Raw genomic sequence first — 17,011 nt, 5'->3', positions numbered from 1 at the left:
TGAATGAATTCATTTATGTGCTTTATGAAAGACCTTGTCTACTAGCATTAATATTTTAATGCTCTATTAATATTATTAAGTATGCGTAGATGAAGGGGGAGGGTCTCGATTATGAAGGACGCTTGGCACAGGAAAGGCCCTGGTTTTCAGTCTCTGATCTGTCTGGATAAAGGACATGATTAGTGTGAAGAGGCTGTTCGTTGATGAAAAGTTCATTATCTAATAGTATTCAGAATTCTGACTATTTTCTTGATATTTTTTTACAGGATTTTTGAGTCTTTAAATCCTTTTATTATCAGTGAAGCTGAAGCCCCACTTGATGTCTGTGTGCCAGGACCTCTCATATATTACTAGCTCTTTGTGAGAAGTACTCCACAGTGCAATATAGAGGCAGGAAAATTTAAACGAGGAAAACTTCCGAAGTAAAAACTTTAACTTCAGACTTTATCCAGAATTCTGAGTAAAGCATGTTCACAGACATCAAGAGCATAGCTTTTGGTAAGTTTTTTCTAAAATTCTTGCTGCTGTACTTAGTAATACATTGCTGTATACTTGATCCAAATTCCCTTTGGTGTTCAGTGTTTCCCATTAATTTTGAAGAGACCTCAAATAGGAATTGTTCATTCTGTTCTGTACTAATGATACCAGCTCTCAACTGTGGGGAAGACAGCAGTGTGATTTGGTGCAGGACCACATCTACAGCAGCAGCTGAGTTAGTTACGTTGTGGAAGGATATAGGTCATTCTTCATTTATCTTGTCCACCTAGTTCTTACCTTTATATCCAAGAAACTGAAGCTGCAAGTAGCACCTATCTCATCCAAAGGGATGTTCTTTATTTCCGGCTGAAATGTAAAAGAAGTGCCAGGATACTTGCTTTGAAAATTAGTGAGATAGAGCTGTGTTGGTCTCTTGCACTGTGTCCACTGATGCGGAGAAGCTAGTTTGTATTTGCACGAGAAAGAGGAGAGTTTAAAAAGGGCTGGAAAACACTGCTGGAGTGTTTCTGAATTTGGGAGGAAGAGGAGTCCAAAAGCAAAACTCAGTGCTTGTCACAGCTGAAATCCCACTAAGTGAGGCTTTGTGCTGCCATTTAGTTGAAAGCTCTTGAGGAGCTGATAGCCACTGCTTCTCATGAAGGGGAAGGCCCACCTACAATGACTCCTTGTGAGTGCTCAGCAATCTATCAGCAATTCTAGGAATCCAGGATTTTTTGCCTTTCAGAGGGCAAGAGATCTTGTACCACCGCCTTCAGCAAGCCCATACCTCCTTAGGGAGGCCAGTTGGGACCTGTAAAGAGGGAAGGCCTTGTTGGACACCCCAGACTCACTCAGGAGGGTCCAAGGTTCTGGAGTGACGTGGGGACTTCAACCTAATCTCACTGGTATCTGGGCGCTGAAAAGCAGTGGCTTTTAAGCCAGCCTATTCTCTTGCAGGCAATCAGTGGGAGGAGGAATACCTGCTGATTTCCTGAAGGCAATGAAAGGAGTTGCTTTTTTCAAACACGGCAGTGTGACTGTGTTCAAAATAAAATTACAGGAAGGCTTTTTGGCGTGCTGTTCCATTTCCACAGGTCTGAATTTATTTTCCCCTAAGACTTCCTCACAAAGTGAGGCATTGGCCCAAATGAAATTGGTTGGAATTGCCCTGGTGACCCTGATAAAGCCAGGATTTTTACTTGCAGTACTCATTTTGAGTGATTATTCTGAAAACACAACACAACTGTACAAGAAAGGGAAAATCATTTTGAAATTACACCATAATCTGATTATCTGAAATAGAGGTAGAAATATTTCTATTGAATTTTACAAAAAATCCTACTCATTGTGAGTTTTGATACTTTCTTGCCAGAGCTTTCCTGCTGCTAAGGAAATGCTTTGTCTTTAGCCATGACTCTGTAGGAAGAACAGTAAATCTGTATGAGGCTTTATATAGATTTTTTACAATTTGCATTTGAAATTTATAGCACGTGAGATACATAATATGGCTAGAGTATTGTTAAGATGAGAAGGTGTGTGTAAATGGCTCATCATCTCTTCAGAAGAAAGAACAAAACCAGCTATTTTGCTTGCAGGCACTTATTTTGAAAGAGCTTCTTGAACTCTGAAAATTTGTGGATAGCATCAGAAATGCATTTATATTAAGCCCTTAATTATAGCATTTTAAAATTAACTTTCTACTTGTGTTCTATAGACAAAGATAACGTAGTTGTCCTTTGAGAATCCTCCATCCCTCTCCAGTGGAGCTTACATTTGAACACATGCTGGCAGATGCAATTTTCTAGATTTCATTTTTAAGCTTTGCACACAGTCAAGTTATGTGCTGCTTGGGGAACAGCAGTGTTTCAGGAGTAGCCCTGGCTGTTTTCAGTCTAACAACAATCAAGGGATTTCCTGGGAGATCATGCTGTGGATAAGTACAGAGGAAGGGTTTCAATTCTACTGAAGGAAACACCTGGTGTTGACTCATGGCAGCACCCATGTGCTGAACATCATGTCCAACAATTCAGAAGCCATGCAGAATTGAGAGGCATAAACTGCCATGGTAGACTGCTGCATATGAAGGCAGCAGTGGAAAGTCCTGGGTGCAGGGCTGTTTCACATAAGCTGATATATGGGTATGTATTTCAGTGTTCCCTAGTCTCACTTTCTACTTATTGGTTGTTCTTACAAGGGAGAAGCAACATTAATTGTTTTGTTTTGTTTTTTAAAGGGTATAAGGATTATAGACTAATTTATTCTTCTGTCTTTTACAAAGTCAGCAGCCTCGGGGGCTCAGGGGAGGTGGTGTGAGACAGGACTCACAGATACACTAGAAGCATGTGTGGAAATAATCTGCTTTCTTACGTCTTGTTCTTAGGAAGATACCATGCAATACACACAAAGCTGGGATTTGACACATTCAGTTTGTTTCTGTAGCATGACAGAATAAAAGTGAATAAAGGAACCAAGTGGTATTTAGCTTAGAAATACTAAATTCTGCAGAAATGGCAGAGCATAGAGAGAGCACAATACAAAGGCATTCGCAGACATAAGGATATTGCCCTTTGTTTGCATTCTTGAGCTAAGGTGTGACATGTTCTCTTCTTACCCAGCAGGGCACGCTGCTAGTGATACTCATATCAGACCCCATTAGTGCTTAGGGAGAAGTGATGCAGAGGGGACAGAATTGAAGGTCAGAGATCTGGAATATGAAGGAAAAGCAATCAGAAAGAAAGAGCCTTCATCACACACATGTGATAGATAGTAAACTGGCTGTGGGAGAACTATTCAGGATCACAGGAGTCCAGTGAACATACAGAAGATTGGGTATACAGAGTCATAGCAACTATTCAAATGATTCCAAAAAATTGCTTATACTTGAGGCCTTCCTAGGCGTTATAAAAGAATTGTTTTGCTGCCTTAGAGTGGAGGCTATACAAATGGTTTACCTTTTTTCCTCTGTGCTTCATAGAGTTGTTTCCTTACAATGCATGCCACATAAGCTGTTTTTCTTCCTCAGTGCTGGGGTGTGAGCAAGCTGTCTGACTCTGCTTGAAAATAATTATCAAATATAAGCTGTATCACTCTCCTACGTTTCACTCCATCTAGTCTTTGTTGGCTCGTAATAAGATGACACAGGGCTGACAGAGAGCAGGAGTCCCAGACACATTTGGGAGGTGATGCTTTCTCTACATTTGCACTGTTTCCAAGGGCAGCAGAAGCAAGGACCTTTATTACCAGCTACTCATACCGATTTGATATGAAGTGGGTGTGGGTTTAACGTGTGCCTTTCTTTTGGATTTGCTGGGGGACACGGGATGGCCATTGTGAGTTCTGTAGTCTGTGTCACCTTTCTGCCAGCTGTGGGGGATGGATGATCCCAGGAGTGGTATGAAGGCTGCTACTGTTTGGAGGAAATATAAACTGACAGAGTGAGTTCGTACTGGGTCAGCTTTTCATGGTATTTTGGAGCTGCTATTATGAGCTTTAAAAATCACTGAAGTGCAGCATGAGATATTTAAAATTTGGGGTTCCTTCCAGCTTATGACAGCCATTTTTGTTACCATTTACAGGCAGAATACTCCAACGGAGCCAAATGTGAAAGCTCAAACACTGCCGTAGATCCAGTTTTCCTCATTGTTTGTCCAGGAGCTAGATGTGGAAGGTAGTATTAACCCTTGTGATATGCACTGATTCACTCCAGCCTGGCAGCCAAGGATCATATCTGAGTGCCCAGGGAGATACTCTTTGCTCTGAGCACTCAGTGATCATGGGTAGCAACCAGGGTTGGGGGCACTGGGAAAAAGCAGAGGCTTAAAACTGCAAGTCATAGCACTAAGGGAGGATTGTGATTTGTAAAATCAGCTGAAAGATGGTGTGCTGTGCTGATTCCAGCCTAGAAATTTTGAGTAACGCAATCTGCACTGGCAGGTTTGTGGTCATCAGTTGAAGGTGATTTTCAGGTAATGAAATATGATTCCCACCATCAGCAGTGCTGAGAGCAAGCACCTACTCTTGTTCACCTAGGAAAGTTGGCATTCAGCGTTCTGCATCTGCTTTTGTAAGAAAAAGGAGAGTTTCTTGTCAGCGCTATTTAAAAAAAAAACAGCAAAAAAACAGCAAACAAATTAATTGAATTGTGGTTAGTGTGACTTCATGTAGGGGAGCATCTTCGCAGATTGAAACTTAGAACTATGCAACACAGACAGGATCTAGCACATTAGGTTACAGTAGGGCTGATGGATTAGTAAGGATCCTCTATTCATAATTTCATCGAGCTGGGACAGACAGGTAGGGGAGAAGATGATGTTCACAGAAAAAGAAACTCTTGCATAGTCAAAGATCAGGGTAAGTCAAATGAAAAAATAAGTCAAGTTAAGGGAAAAGATAACTAACTTTGTTGTGCTGCTGAAGTGGCTGTGTAGGTGAGGTGCTTTTGCTGAGCTGCCATTAAGACACCATGGTTAGAGAAACGAATTACCTTCAGAAGGCCAGAATGGGGTCTTTCAAAGGTCATTATCAGAACTAATTTCTCATCAATACACTATGTGATTGGAGGAAAAGACTCAAAATTGCAGGGCTTTGATTGCTGAGGGGGAAGCTTTCAACTGCTTCCTGCTGGTCTGTCATTTTGTGCTAACCCCAAATGGCCCAGTTAAATTGATGTCCTGTTTCCCATTCACTGACCACAAAATCAGTCTTCCCCTGTTAATATAGGAAACATTTGTACATGCTAGAAACTGGAGTGGTTAAAAAGTAAATACAGTAAAGAACTCAAAAGCGTTTACCTACTGATCGAGGATTTTTTCCCCCCACCAGCACTTTATAACATTCAACTGTGAATTTCATTAGAAAATGCAGAGCCTTGTGACTGCATTAAGAGAATCTTTGCACAGATACTGTTTGCAAATAATGGGCTGTGAGTCTGGTTTCTCTGTGCTTGCTGATTTCTAGAAGCTAACTGAAAGAAAAAACAAAGGCTGGGAGAGATGCAGCTGTTCAGGCAATAGGATGTCATCGCTGGCACTGTGTGATCTGAGTATTGCTGCTATGGGTTAGGTCAGCAGTGAAAGCAGCACAACAGCCCTGTTATCTCACGATGGCAATCCTATGAGAGAATGCCTAGAGCCAGGAAGATCTTGGCAATGAAGGGCAGTTGGTGGCTGAGGCTCAGAAAATATGTATTTTTTAATTTGTATGGGTCTTAGATATTCGCATATGCGTACACTCTCGCATCCAGAATTGAGTCATGCTGCAGATCCTGCCAGTAAGGGCATTTTATTAAAGTCCATTTTCATTGTCAGATTACACTAAAATATGTAGACTGGATGTGGAATGCTGCATAGTCTCCATTTACCACTGCGTTGGTGCAGAGGTCCTCCAGCAGCAGGGAGGACAGATAACTGGAAATCCTAAAACAAGAGTCAGTTACCCAGGAGTACCCTAATAGTTGTCTCAAAGTACTTTGACACAGATGGAGAAGAGCGAAGCAGCAAGCACTTTGTGAGCTATATCATTTATTGTGAGCAGAGAAGAAAATCAGCCCTTCTTCCACTGTTGTTCCCTTCACTCCATGTCTCTATTTCCCATCACCAGAAAAATGGGAGGAAGCTGAGCATCTCTGCAAAGGACTTTGATATCTACTGATCAAAATTGCCCTGTAGGCAGCAGGTATCAGGCCAAGAGCAGTGAAGCCCCACTTTCCTCAGGCAGCCCAGACTGCAAGTGCTCTCTGAGACTGAAAGGTTCTCTTAAATGTCACTAAACTGAGAAAAAGTAGTGCTACTGAAAATCGGGATGAAAGTGGCCTCAGATGAAAATCCTTTCTAAAGCCTGTATAAGCCTCAGCCGCTCTAGTTCCATCACCTCTTCCATTATAAATGAACTACCAGCCAAAAGGTAAATAGAAATGCAAAATAACCCCAAAGTAAATATGTTACTGTCTGTTAAAATAAATCCATTTAAATAATGTGAAAATATATTGAAGAAATGGAATCTATTCAGGTTTATGTTTAAAGATGAATTAATGCAAATATTACAGGTTTATCCTACATTGCTCTCTTGAGAGGATTCACTGGGGAAGCAATTTGTTTCTTTTTAGCCAAGTTAGGAAGCTTTGAAGCTAGTGAGTTGTCTGTCTCTGCCAGTAGCCCATTTAATCTTGAGAAAAAGCGTCAAATGTAAGTTGGCATGAATAACTACTTGTGTGTCTGCACATCATTGAAAGCTCTGGCAAGAAGAGGTCTTCAGTAAGCCAGCAACCAGAAGTACAAAGGATATTAGAAATAGCACAAAGAATTTCTGGAAAAAAAATATATATATTGGCTATTAATAACCCACATGGAGCCCTGAAGAGTGGAAGTCATGAGGAGGTCCTCCACTGGGCTATTTTTATTTTAAGATGATTAATGCTAGGCTAAAGACTCTCCTTAATTGCTTTCTGATGGCCGCAGGTGAGGATGATGTCAGTGACAACCATCTGAGGGAAAAGCCATTGCAAGTGGCTTATTTTCCAGACTTTCTCCACAGTATTAGGGATGTTCTCATGTCCCATGTACCCAGGCAGCTTAGGGAGGTGGTGGAGTCACCATCCATGGAGGTGCTCAAGAAAGGTGGAGATGTGGCACTGAGGGACATGATTAGTGGGCATGATGGAGGTGGGTTGGTGGTTGGACACGGTGATCTTAGTGGTCTTTTTCAATCTTAATGATTCTATGATCTCCCCTGGTACAATTTACTGCACCGTTGGCAGTGGAGCTGCACTGGAAGTCGATTATGTAAATGATCTGGGTTTCATATCTTTTAATTTCTGCTTGTAATGTTGTGCTGATTTTGTGTGTAGCATTGCTCTATGGTCAACTTGCTGGCACAGCTGAGCAGGCAGTGGTTTGTGATGGCTGGGTGATGGAAGCAGGTGCCAATTATTGGCCATTTTCCCGTGTGGGGAAATTTCAAAGCTGATGTCTGAATCTGTGATGGAGCTTACAGCTGACTCCATCTTCACCCCAGAACTGTTCTTCCGATAGCAATTTTTCCACTTTTCAGTTACAAATGAGACCATCAGCTATCAATCAGCACAGCTCCGTTGAGCTGGTTTACCAGAGCTCTGCACAGCATCAGCTTTTTTTTGCCTGGAGATACCAGCCGTGGGGTATCAGCTGCAACGAAAATCTCTGCAATGTGAGCAGCCTGTAAAGCAATCCAGGGAGGTCAATATGCATTTGAAGATAGCTCTAAACAATAGCCAGAGGGGGAATATAAACTGTTTACTACAATTGGATTTGTACTGAAATCTACTGATGCAAAATTCATAACCAACATGAATTAATTTGCTCCTGATCGTTTCCTACAAAAACTCCAACTTCTCCCCCTTCCCCTAATGATTTCTGCTCAACAGCTGTGGATTTGCAAACCAAACGGTAGTAGCAGTGTAGACGTTAACGTCTCAAAACAGCACTAAAAACAGTGAACTGAGTTGCCTTTGGAATTTCAAAGTTGCTGCCAGTTTATCCCAAATTAAACGTGTGAAGTTTTTCACGGGCTATGTTTAATCTTTGAGCGTTTTTCATCTCATTATCACCTGGGAGAAGTATTAACCCTCTTTTAAAAGACAGAAAAGAGGCACAGTACATCTGAGACAGCCCTGGGAATGGCTCTGATTAAGAAGCGTGGTGTGAGCCTTTGGAAGGCACCTGCCTTTTCCTCTTAGCTGAATCAGCTGCAAGATCTCAAATTGGTTTTCCCGGCGTGCCACAGAATTTAGGTCAAGTTCCCACTGGGGACCAAGCGGTGAGATGTGCGGTGTTTCTTCTGCTCGGTACCAGCTCCTCTGCAGGAGAGCAGAGTTGGGCACTGTTCCTGTTCCTCCTCTGAAGGGTAAGGTGAGGGCTGCAGCCAAGTTAATGGCTTCTGCAAATGCACTTTTAAAGTCAGTTTATGTAACGACCTGGACGTATATCTTTGCTCACAAAACAGGATCTGGTGGCTGTTTTAACGACTAGCACGTAGTGTAAATACATTCCTAAATTCTTTCCTCGGATAGGCCACGTGAGGACTAGCGAAGTTGAGGAGAGCTGGGTTGGTATCCAAGGGCAGAAGCTGGTTGCTTTTGTGTGCTTAAGATACGCTGAGAGCGTTAGGAACCAGACGTGAGAATAGAAGAGCAAATACACCTATTTTCCACATGAAAGAGAGCTGCCTTGCAGAGCGAGCTGCAAAGTGGTTGGCTAAGGGCTGCGCTCAGCTGCCTCTCCCAGCTCGCAGGCTCACCTGTCCTCTCTGCCCTCATCAACTCCGCCGTGAGCCCTGGGACGTCCCTTAAACAGACCACTCTGAGGCAGGGAGGTAAAGACCTACGTGCTCTTGTCTGAAGAGCTAACGGTATGTCTGGAATGATGGTGCTTGAATATTTTTGTAGTTGAAAAGCATCAGTATTAAACGTTCATAGTATTTACTGGAGGGACCTCTAAATCACATCAGAAGGAAATGAGGTGAAAAGGTGCTTTACTGACACAGATATTGTTTGTTTTTCTCTTTAAAGCCTGCCTTGCTGTGGAAGTTTATGGTAAGCAGCTGGTGTAGCAGAGCATCCTGCCTGTAAACACTGACTTCAGTATGGTTCCTCTGGTTGACATCAGCGTTCAGTGCTGCTGCAGGAGGACCAGCTGGATTCACTGCTGGGTGCTGGTAAGCTGCAAGGAAAGCCTTTGCACCTGACAGTGGGAAGGGGACAAAAGGGGGTTTCAGGGGCAAAGTGCTTGCGTGATGGGTGTGAGCAAAACTGGGAGCTGGCTCTCCTCAGGCTGAGTGCAGTGAATCAATGCAGAGGAAGATCACCTACACCTGAGATTAGATGTGAGGAGGAACCTGATATTGTGCAGAATCTTATACTCCATAACGACTCTATTGGATGTGTTGCAAATTAGGGGGCTAGTTCAGAACTCAGAATGGTCCACAAAGCCTTCAACTGTGGAATCTAATGCAAACTGACCCAAATGACTGATAGCTGCTTCAGGTGTGAACTTTGTGGCAGCAGTTTACCTTTTAATAGTCAGAAAGTTGTCACGTTGACAGCATAAACTGTGAACTATGCAAATAGGGTGGGAAAAGAGAGACCATTCCTCTTGACTGGAGGAGATCCCTCCAAAAGTGAGACTGCAGGGAGCAGTGAGAGGGGGAGGGCCGGAGAGCAGTACAGAGAGGTGGAAGGCCTCATTAGTCAGAGCACCACCCTCTGTGTATAAGGCCTTCCCAGCAGCATTAAAAATATATCAGGTCTAAGGCCTCAATAAGTGATTTCAAAGGAAGACGTAGCAAAAAGAGCTCAGCAGTGCAGCAGGTACTGTTGGCCTGTGTGACTACAAGCCAGGAACGGGGGGTATGTGGGTCTGCTTCTGCAGGAAAGTTATAAATAAAGGATCAGTGGGAAAAGGAAGGTGTAAGTCCTGAGGCAGCCAGAATTTGTTTAATGTTTCTCAGGACTTAACGCTAATCACGAGCTAAGTTTACACTCATGATTCCCCCTCCCACCTCTTACCTCCAGAATCTTCTGATTTATAGCCTACCAGGTTCCTGTGCTTTTCATGAGTGTGATGTACGTGAATGGAGCAGTCTAATATCTCAGTGCTCCCAAAGCCTGACAGTGTTTTTTTGCTGCTTCTCACTCCAATAAATCAAAGTGGTCAGCTCTACGGACTGCATAGCCAATAAAATTTCTATGGTAGGGAACGATGGCTGTTTATGCATTTCTACAGCTGTGAATCTCCTGGATGGCATTCCTGATGACTGAATGCCTTGCAGCAGTTATATAATTGCGAGAAAAAAAATCACTGGTTTGCCAAATTGCTGAACCAGAAGGGTTTGCTTACTAAAGGACCAAAAGGAAGAAACTGAACAGGAGGTATAAAGCTGAAAGGCTTGGGCTATGATCAGCGTTCTGATCCTTTTAGGAATTTGTTGAGGCTGAGGGCAGAGGGGAGTTGTGTGGTGAAAGACGGGGTTAATAATTAACCATGTCTAATTTAGTCAATGAATATCGCTGATTGGGAATTATCTACAAATGGGTTTTTGGTGTCAGATACTATTCAAGATCTCTTTTCTGTGAATAATTTTTAGGTTGTAGCTTTATCCTGAGGAGTTCATTTGGGTATTTGTTAATTAAACACTGGAGAAGGGAGAGCGCTAGCTCACAAAAAGAGAATCACACGAAAGGTGCATGTGTAGTCTCATTGACTTCTGAAAGTGTAAGATGGGGAAAGTTCGTTTGATTTGAACTTTCATCTTTGTCTAGCCTTTGGAGAAGTCATCTTAAATCTTGAGAGTGTTTAAATTTGAGGTACTATCCAGTCCTCCCATATATTTCTCTTGTGTGAACCCAGGTTTTGGGGCTCTAAATACCTATTTGTCTGCACAAGATTTGCAGGTGACTATTTCGTACATGTAACCAGATAATTAAGCCTACTGCATTGACTTATTACAATTCTCACTCATGAGAGTGAGAATGGGAGAGAGGTAAATCCCTCGCATCCCTTCATTAAAATGATTTTCTCTTTCTAGATGATATTAGAGCTTATTCAAAAAGGACAGTTTCCCTTAAAATGTTTGCAGTAGATCCTAAGCATCACTATCCAATTTTAAGATCTTAGTAATGCTCTTTAATATTTACTTCCAAGGCTCTGAGGAAGACCCAGGTGTTCTTTAACCTGTCCTCCTGGTTGTACCCTTGGGTAGATTAATTGCTCAGAGAAGTTCTGTTAACCCTGTCTTGCAGCTGAAGCACATTTGGATGATAATCGACTTGTGGTCGTGAGGCTAACATCTCAGACACTTGTGTCCCAAGAACTGCAGTGGGAGTTAGGAGAGCACATGCTCAAAATGTCTAACTCTAAACTACCTCCATCCACAAATCCAGTGTCACAGCAAAGTACAGAATGTAGTCATCTGCATGTGCTGTAAAAGTGCAAGACAAAAAATAAATGAGAACACACTGTTTAGGTGAAAAACTTTACAGGACAAAATTTGAATTTTAGTGGCAACTTCAGAAGCTTTCAACTTGTATTTCAACAAATCAGTTGTATTTTACCTGGTTAATTTAAAATGGTATCCACATGTGACCTGCTTCTCTGGACAGCCCCTTGGGCTAAAGACAGAGCAAAATGTCCTGAGTTCAGAGAGCTTAGCTTTGTGTTTGGTTTTTTGTTTTGTTTGTTTGTTTGTTTTGTAGCAGGAAAATAGAAGATATGTTCATTCATAAAATAAATTTGGAGAGGGGGTGGGGGGAAAACCATTCAATTCTGTCTTGGCCCGTAGCATTCTTGTGCAGTGTTCACACTCCAAGAAGCACAACTGGCCTTTCTGAAAGCCATGTGCTCTGCTCAGCTTCTGGACCCATGTTTGCATCTTGCAAGATGATTGCAAATGCTCTTTTTTGGTCTGTTTCAGTGCTTTCACTTAGTGGATGACACTCATAACAGTGTGATTACTTGGCATTTGAGGTGAGAATGCCCAGCCAGAGAGATCAAGTAAAGGCAGAGAAAAATGAGCAGCACGTTAAAGTAAGAAAAACAGGCTTTTTGTGAACAGCACAATTGCTTGTTTGTGTGTTGCTGAAATGGAAAGGTACTGTTAATAACTCTTTAAAGCTCAACTTTTTGAATAATCTTCATAATCATCACCCAGGACCGCAAGGTAGTGATTTGTGGCTGCAGTGTGTATGACAGAAAGCCGAGCTGCTTGACAGAACATCAAATGTTTGTAGCTCTGAAGTTTTATGCAGCCACTGCAAAATCTTTCATGCTTGAAAGAATGAAAATTGATTGTCAGCTGTGTTCGGTTTTAAAAAGAACAGATCTCGGTAATGGTGTGCGTATTTCATGTTTCACAATTGTGTGTTGGAATGTGAAGGGAGGAATGACAAAAAAAAGAAAAAGAAACAAGAGGATCAGTACCCATATACCTCATTTTGATTATCTGTTGAATGTGTAATATAAAGACAGTGTAGTGTATCTGCTGTCTGCTGTCTGGATTTCCAAGGGGAATGTTCAATGTAGAGCAGCTGAAATGGAAGCTGAAGTTACTGTAAGCTTTAGTTTCCCAGCAGTACTGCTGCAGGTAATTTTTCTAGCTATAAATAAAATGATTTTTAAAGCTGGATGCTGAGAGGTGACTTGGCTTGCCATCTCCATTGCAATCAAGTCTTGTTGAATATCTTGTTAGTTACCTCCACACATGCTGTTTCCTATGCAGAGTATAGTAGAGCAGGAAGAAAGGTGAGGCTTAAACTATTGTCATAGACTCTGTCGTGTGAGGGAGGCTGCATGTAGCTGCTCTGCTTACAGAGCCCAGCAAGCACATGTGTGCATGAGCCCGATCATGTGGCTGCGCATCTGTGGTGTGGTAAGCTGTGCCATGGGATTTCCTGAAAGAATCCAGAGATCTAGTGGCAGAAAAGTCCTTAGGCTTGGAGAGGACTGATTGGTGAGACTTTGGCATACCAGGACTGAAGCATATTGAATTGCTGTTGTGTGACATCTTGCTCACCCAGGAGGTACCTACTTGTAGAATTCATTCCAAGAGCTCACAAGTGGGAAATCTCACCAGTCACAGGAACGGGGCTTAATCTAGACAGCATCCATTTTGTAGCATAGGTAATGTTTTGTGGTGTGTTTTTTTGTTTTGTTTTGTTTTGTTTTTTGAGAGAGAGAAATGGAAGATAGCTTGGATATGAAGGAGACATTCCATCAGCACAGTGCCCTCAGTGGTCCCACTGTGAGTGCTCCTTCCCTCCACAGGCTGTGCCATATGCTGGTGGGAATCTGATTCTTTCCTACAAGCTATGATTTATTCTCACCACTGAGTATTTGCAGACTTTCTCATCCATTTGCTTAGCAAAGTTATATTCTAATATTCTGATCATAGTATGAAGCTGATTAGCACGCACTTACACAGTCAGCATCAAACACATGGGAACCTTTGAAAGATTATGTTAATTCTGAGGAGATGCTGCTCAGCTTAGCCACAAAGTTGGTGGTGTAATTTGATACCTCTCTGCTCTCCTTCCCATTGCTGCTGTTGCATATTTTCTGTACCACCACTGGCAGAGAAGAGGGATGTGAGACAAAGAAAGGATTGAAATACAGTCCAGCAAGAAAAGGTTGCAGATACAGATTGTGCCATCCAAATGTGCTGCAGTTGTGTGTTGCATAGCCAGAAGTGCAGCTGTTGATGAGCTGTGTCACCTTATCTGTTCCAATGCTTTGTCTTCCATTGTTTTGCTGTACTTGCAATGACAAAGATGGCATTAAGCCATTTTATCCTGAAGTGCTTAATTTAGACAAGGCTTGTTCTGCTCCTTGGTTAGAGAGGGGAACCCTGTGCTGGAGCTTCACAGGATCCTTCTCTGAGGAAGAGAATAATTTCAAACAGTTGGGTAGGTGAGTGTTGTCCACTCAGTGTTAACTTATCCAACACTCTCTTTATTATCAATCACTTTGCACAGTATGCCTCCTGTGACACCTTGCCCCATGAAATCCTACATTTCTACTGCTCCTTCAGACACTCTGCATCTTGGATGTCAGGCAACAGGTCAGCCTGCCCCTGCAGATAGCATAATTCCTGAGGCAGTCCCCTTGCAGTGGGGATGTGCAGCATGGCATGGGGAGCAGTAAAGAGTAAAGCAACACGACAAGGGCACAAGCCAGCAGCTGGTGTTGCTTTACTTGTGCATCTGTATTATAAGATTTTATATGATTAAACTATCCCACAAGATAGCTGTAACTAAGTTATAAAAGGATTCATAAATATTCCAGCTGGTAGGTAGCAGACTGAGACATAACTAATGGTCAAATGTATACTCTAATCAGTCATGAAATATTATATTTAATTCACTTAAGTTTACTTGAAAGAGTCTTGAAAGATCAGCCAAAGTATCCTTCAATTTTGAAACTTTTTTTTGACTCAGTTTCTAAGCTCTGAATATTGAAGAGCTTCCTATTTGATATTTCAAACCAGAACACGTCTGGTTCTTTTGGCTTAAACCTTCAGTATTTCTATAAATGAACTAACGAAATGATTTTTCTACCGCGATGCCCCTTTTCTCTCAATAATGTTTCTAGGAAAGCACCATAACTGTAAAAAAGAAGGCCCATGTCTTAGAAGCTTTGGTCTTCTGTAGCAGAGATTTTTATTTTGATAAACCTTAATTGAAAGTGCAAGTCTGTCCTTTCTTTTTTTGTTTTTTTATCTTTTGCAACTGTCCTTGCAAGCACCTTGATTTTTAGAGATGTTCTATTTCTTTGTCACTGAAGACTGATTCTTTGGATGGCATAGCCTGCAGAATTTGCTCCCAGAGAGAACTATCTGTATCAGCACCATCTCGTGCATGTTGTATGTGAATAAACTGCTCCTAAAAGACACAGAGGTGTCATGCTTCAATGAGTGAAAGGCATTTTTTTGTAGTTGTTGATTTGGAAGGGAAAAGTATCCACTGGAACAGTTGCCCTTCAGAAATCAAGTTCACTGTGTTGTAACTGGTTTGTTCTTCATACTGATGATCTTTAAGGATGTTGCATTCTTGCCTCCCTGAGCGCACTGCATCTCCTGACTGCTGCCTCGTGTCCTGCAGTTTGGTTCCTTTGGTTTGCAATTGTGCTTATGCCAAAAATGTAAAGGTAATAGAGCATCTCTCAGATATGTGGGGAAAAACCAGTCTCTATCTCATTCTCGGTGGAACTTGTAACCCTGGGGAAGGTGTTTCTCATTGTTGTTCTCCTCTTCTGGGTTTGGTTTTGTTGCAGCGGAAACTGGTGAAGGTGTTCCTGTGAATATCCTAAGATTACATGGATAACAATGATATGTGCCCTATTACACTGTGCATTTCAAGCCCTTCAGCACTGATGAAAGAAAGGAGTTGGAAGGCTGAGGGAACTGGAGAGAAGTATAGGTTTGCCTGCGAGTTTCAAGGGGTGTTGCTCCAGGCTGGCTTGTCCTGTGTGTTAAGGGGGTGTTCACAACAGGGGCACGTTAACCACTCTACTGAAGAGTGTCAGGAAAAGCTCCCATTGATTTATTCTTCAACAAAAATTGCTTTCTTTCTAATGCTTTTTCTTCGTAGAAAGAGCTACATATAAAGTGTTCAAATTTGCAGAGAAAATTGAATCTTTGTCTTTGTTTTCATTAAATCTCAAGCAAAAAGCACTTAATGTTTTGTGCTAACAGAAGTGCAAAATCAAAATAATGTAATGAGGGTAGCAGATGCCATGCACGTACCCTGACAATAACCACAGTTATCAGAATGGGCAGGCACTTTTCTGCACGTAAAATCAATGAATTTTCTGTTACTTTAACAGGAATAATCTTTTGCTCTTTGTCTTCTTGTGCCATGGGCAGGCCTGCGTGCCCTAAGAGATTGTGCAGAGCACTTCATTAAAACAAAAAATGAAGTAAACTGTCCTAATCAAATCTTATCTGGAATTAATTTCTATCTTAATTCCTTAAATGAAGAAAATATTTTTTCCCTTTCATTGCCTTTTTTCTCATTAGATTTTGTAACTCTGAATGTTGTTGCTCCTACAAAACCCAGTCTAATCAGGCCAAATCCTTGGCCTCAATTACACCGCTGAAATGAGTTCCACTTAGTCTCTTCTTCTTTTTTTTTTATTTTTTTTCCTAACCACAAAAATACTATTTAGGTTTTAAGACAGATTTTAATTTTTAAAGAAAAAATAAAAAATCCAGCACGGACTCTTCCTGTTTCATGTTCAGGAAAAGGCTTAATTTAGCAAATGTTATCCAGAAAGACAAAAGCTTTGAAAAGAGATTGGAGTTTTTATTAGAAGTGGTTGTTATGGTTAGAGAATCAAGCAAAAATATATTATTAAAGACAAAGCTTTCTTATTGGAGATCTCATTGTCTAAATTGCAAAATGGGTAGATTAGCAATCATCACTGTTGCATCAAATTCAAGCTTAATACCCTGCAGAGGAAATTAAATGAAAAAGGAAAACTTAAATTTTCTATCCCAAATCAAGGAAATTAGTTAACTAGGAATACACAAACACTGGGAGCTCAGTGTTGGATACACCTATGAACTTTCTAATTCATGCTCCCTTTTAGCAGGGTCCATTCCAGCCACGTCAAAGACTGTTTAAGAAACTTCACAGTGGTCAATCCATAGGAAAATGTGCCTGAACACAGTTTCTGGCCCTCATTGTTTAGAGCTCACTTTCTGCTATTCCACCTGTTACATGCAATACGTCCACACACACACGCACAGAACCCCCTCTAGATGTTCAGTTTTGCAGCACATTATGTTCTTTCTTCACACTTTTTTTGGAAGCCTGCTATGCTGCTGACCCGATTTCTTTGTGGCATAAACCCCTCGGGCTAATAATGAACTATTGAAAAGAGCCTCTCCTTCAGTCATTTTAAAATCAGTTGCTTTTCATCCTGTTGAGTGCTTTCCAGTTATTATAGTGAGGTAGAGAGGCTTGGTGACCCTCCTGAGATTTATGTATTCGCTTTTACTTCCAAACTGT

General features: G+C 41.6%; 1 long non-coding RNA gene across 1 annotated transcript; it reads left to right on the top strand.

Annotated features, from left to right (window-relative positions):
- Positions 1–225: 225 nt before the first annotated feature.
- LOC104909542 lies at positions 226–9,659 on the top strand. The gene is made up of 3 exons (XR_792393.3): positions 226–498; positions 4,053–4,144; positions 9,020–9,659. It is a non-coding gene; the product is annotated as an uncharacterized LOC104909542 (long non-coding RNA).
- Positions 9,660–17,011: the final 7,352 nt, after the last annotated feature.

Source organism: Meleagris gallopavo, chromosome 2 (assembly GCF_000146605.3).
Source record: "Meleagris gallopavo isolate NT-WF06-2002-E0010 breed Aviagen turkey brand Nicholas breeding stock chromosome 2, Turkey_5.1, whole genome shotgun sequence".
Classification (NCBI taxonomy): Eukaryota; Metazoa; Chordata; class Aves; order Galliformes; family Phasianidae; genus Meleagris; species Meleagris gallopavo.
Note: the sequence above shows the minus strand (reverse complement) of the source record. Positions and strands in the feature narration are given on the sequence as shown.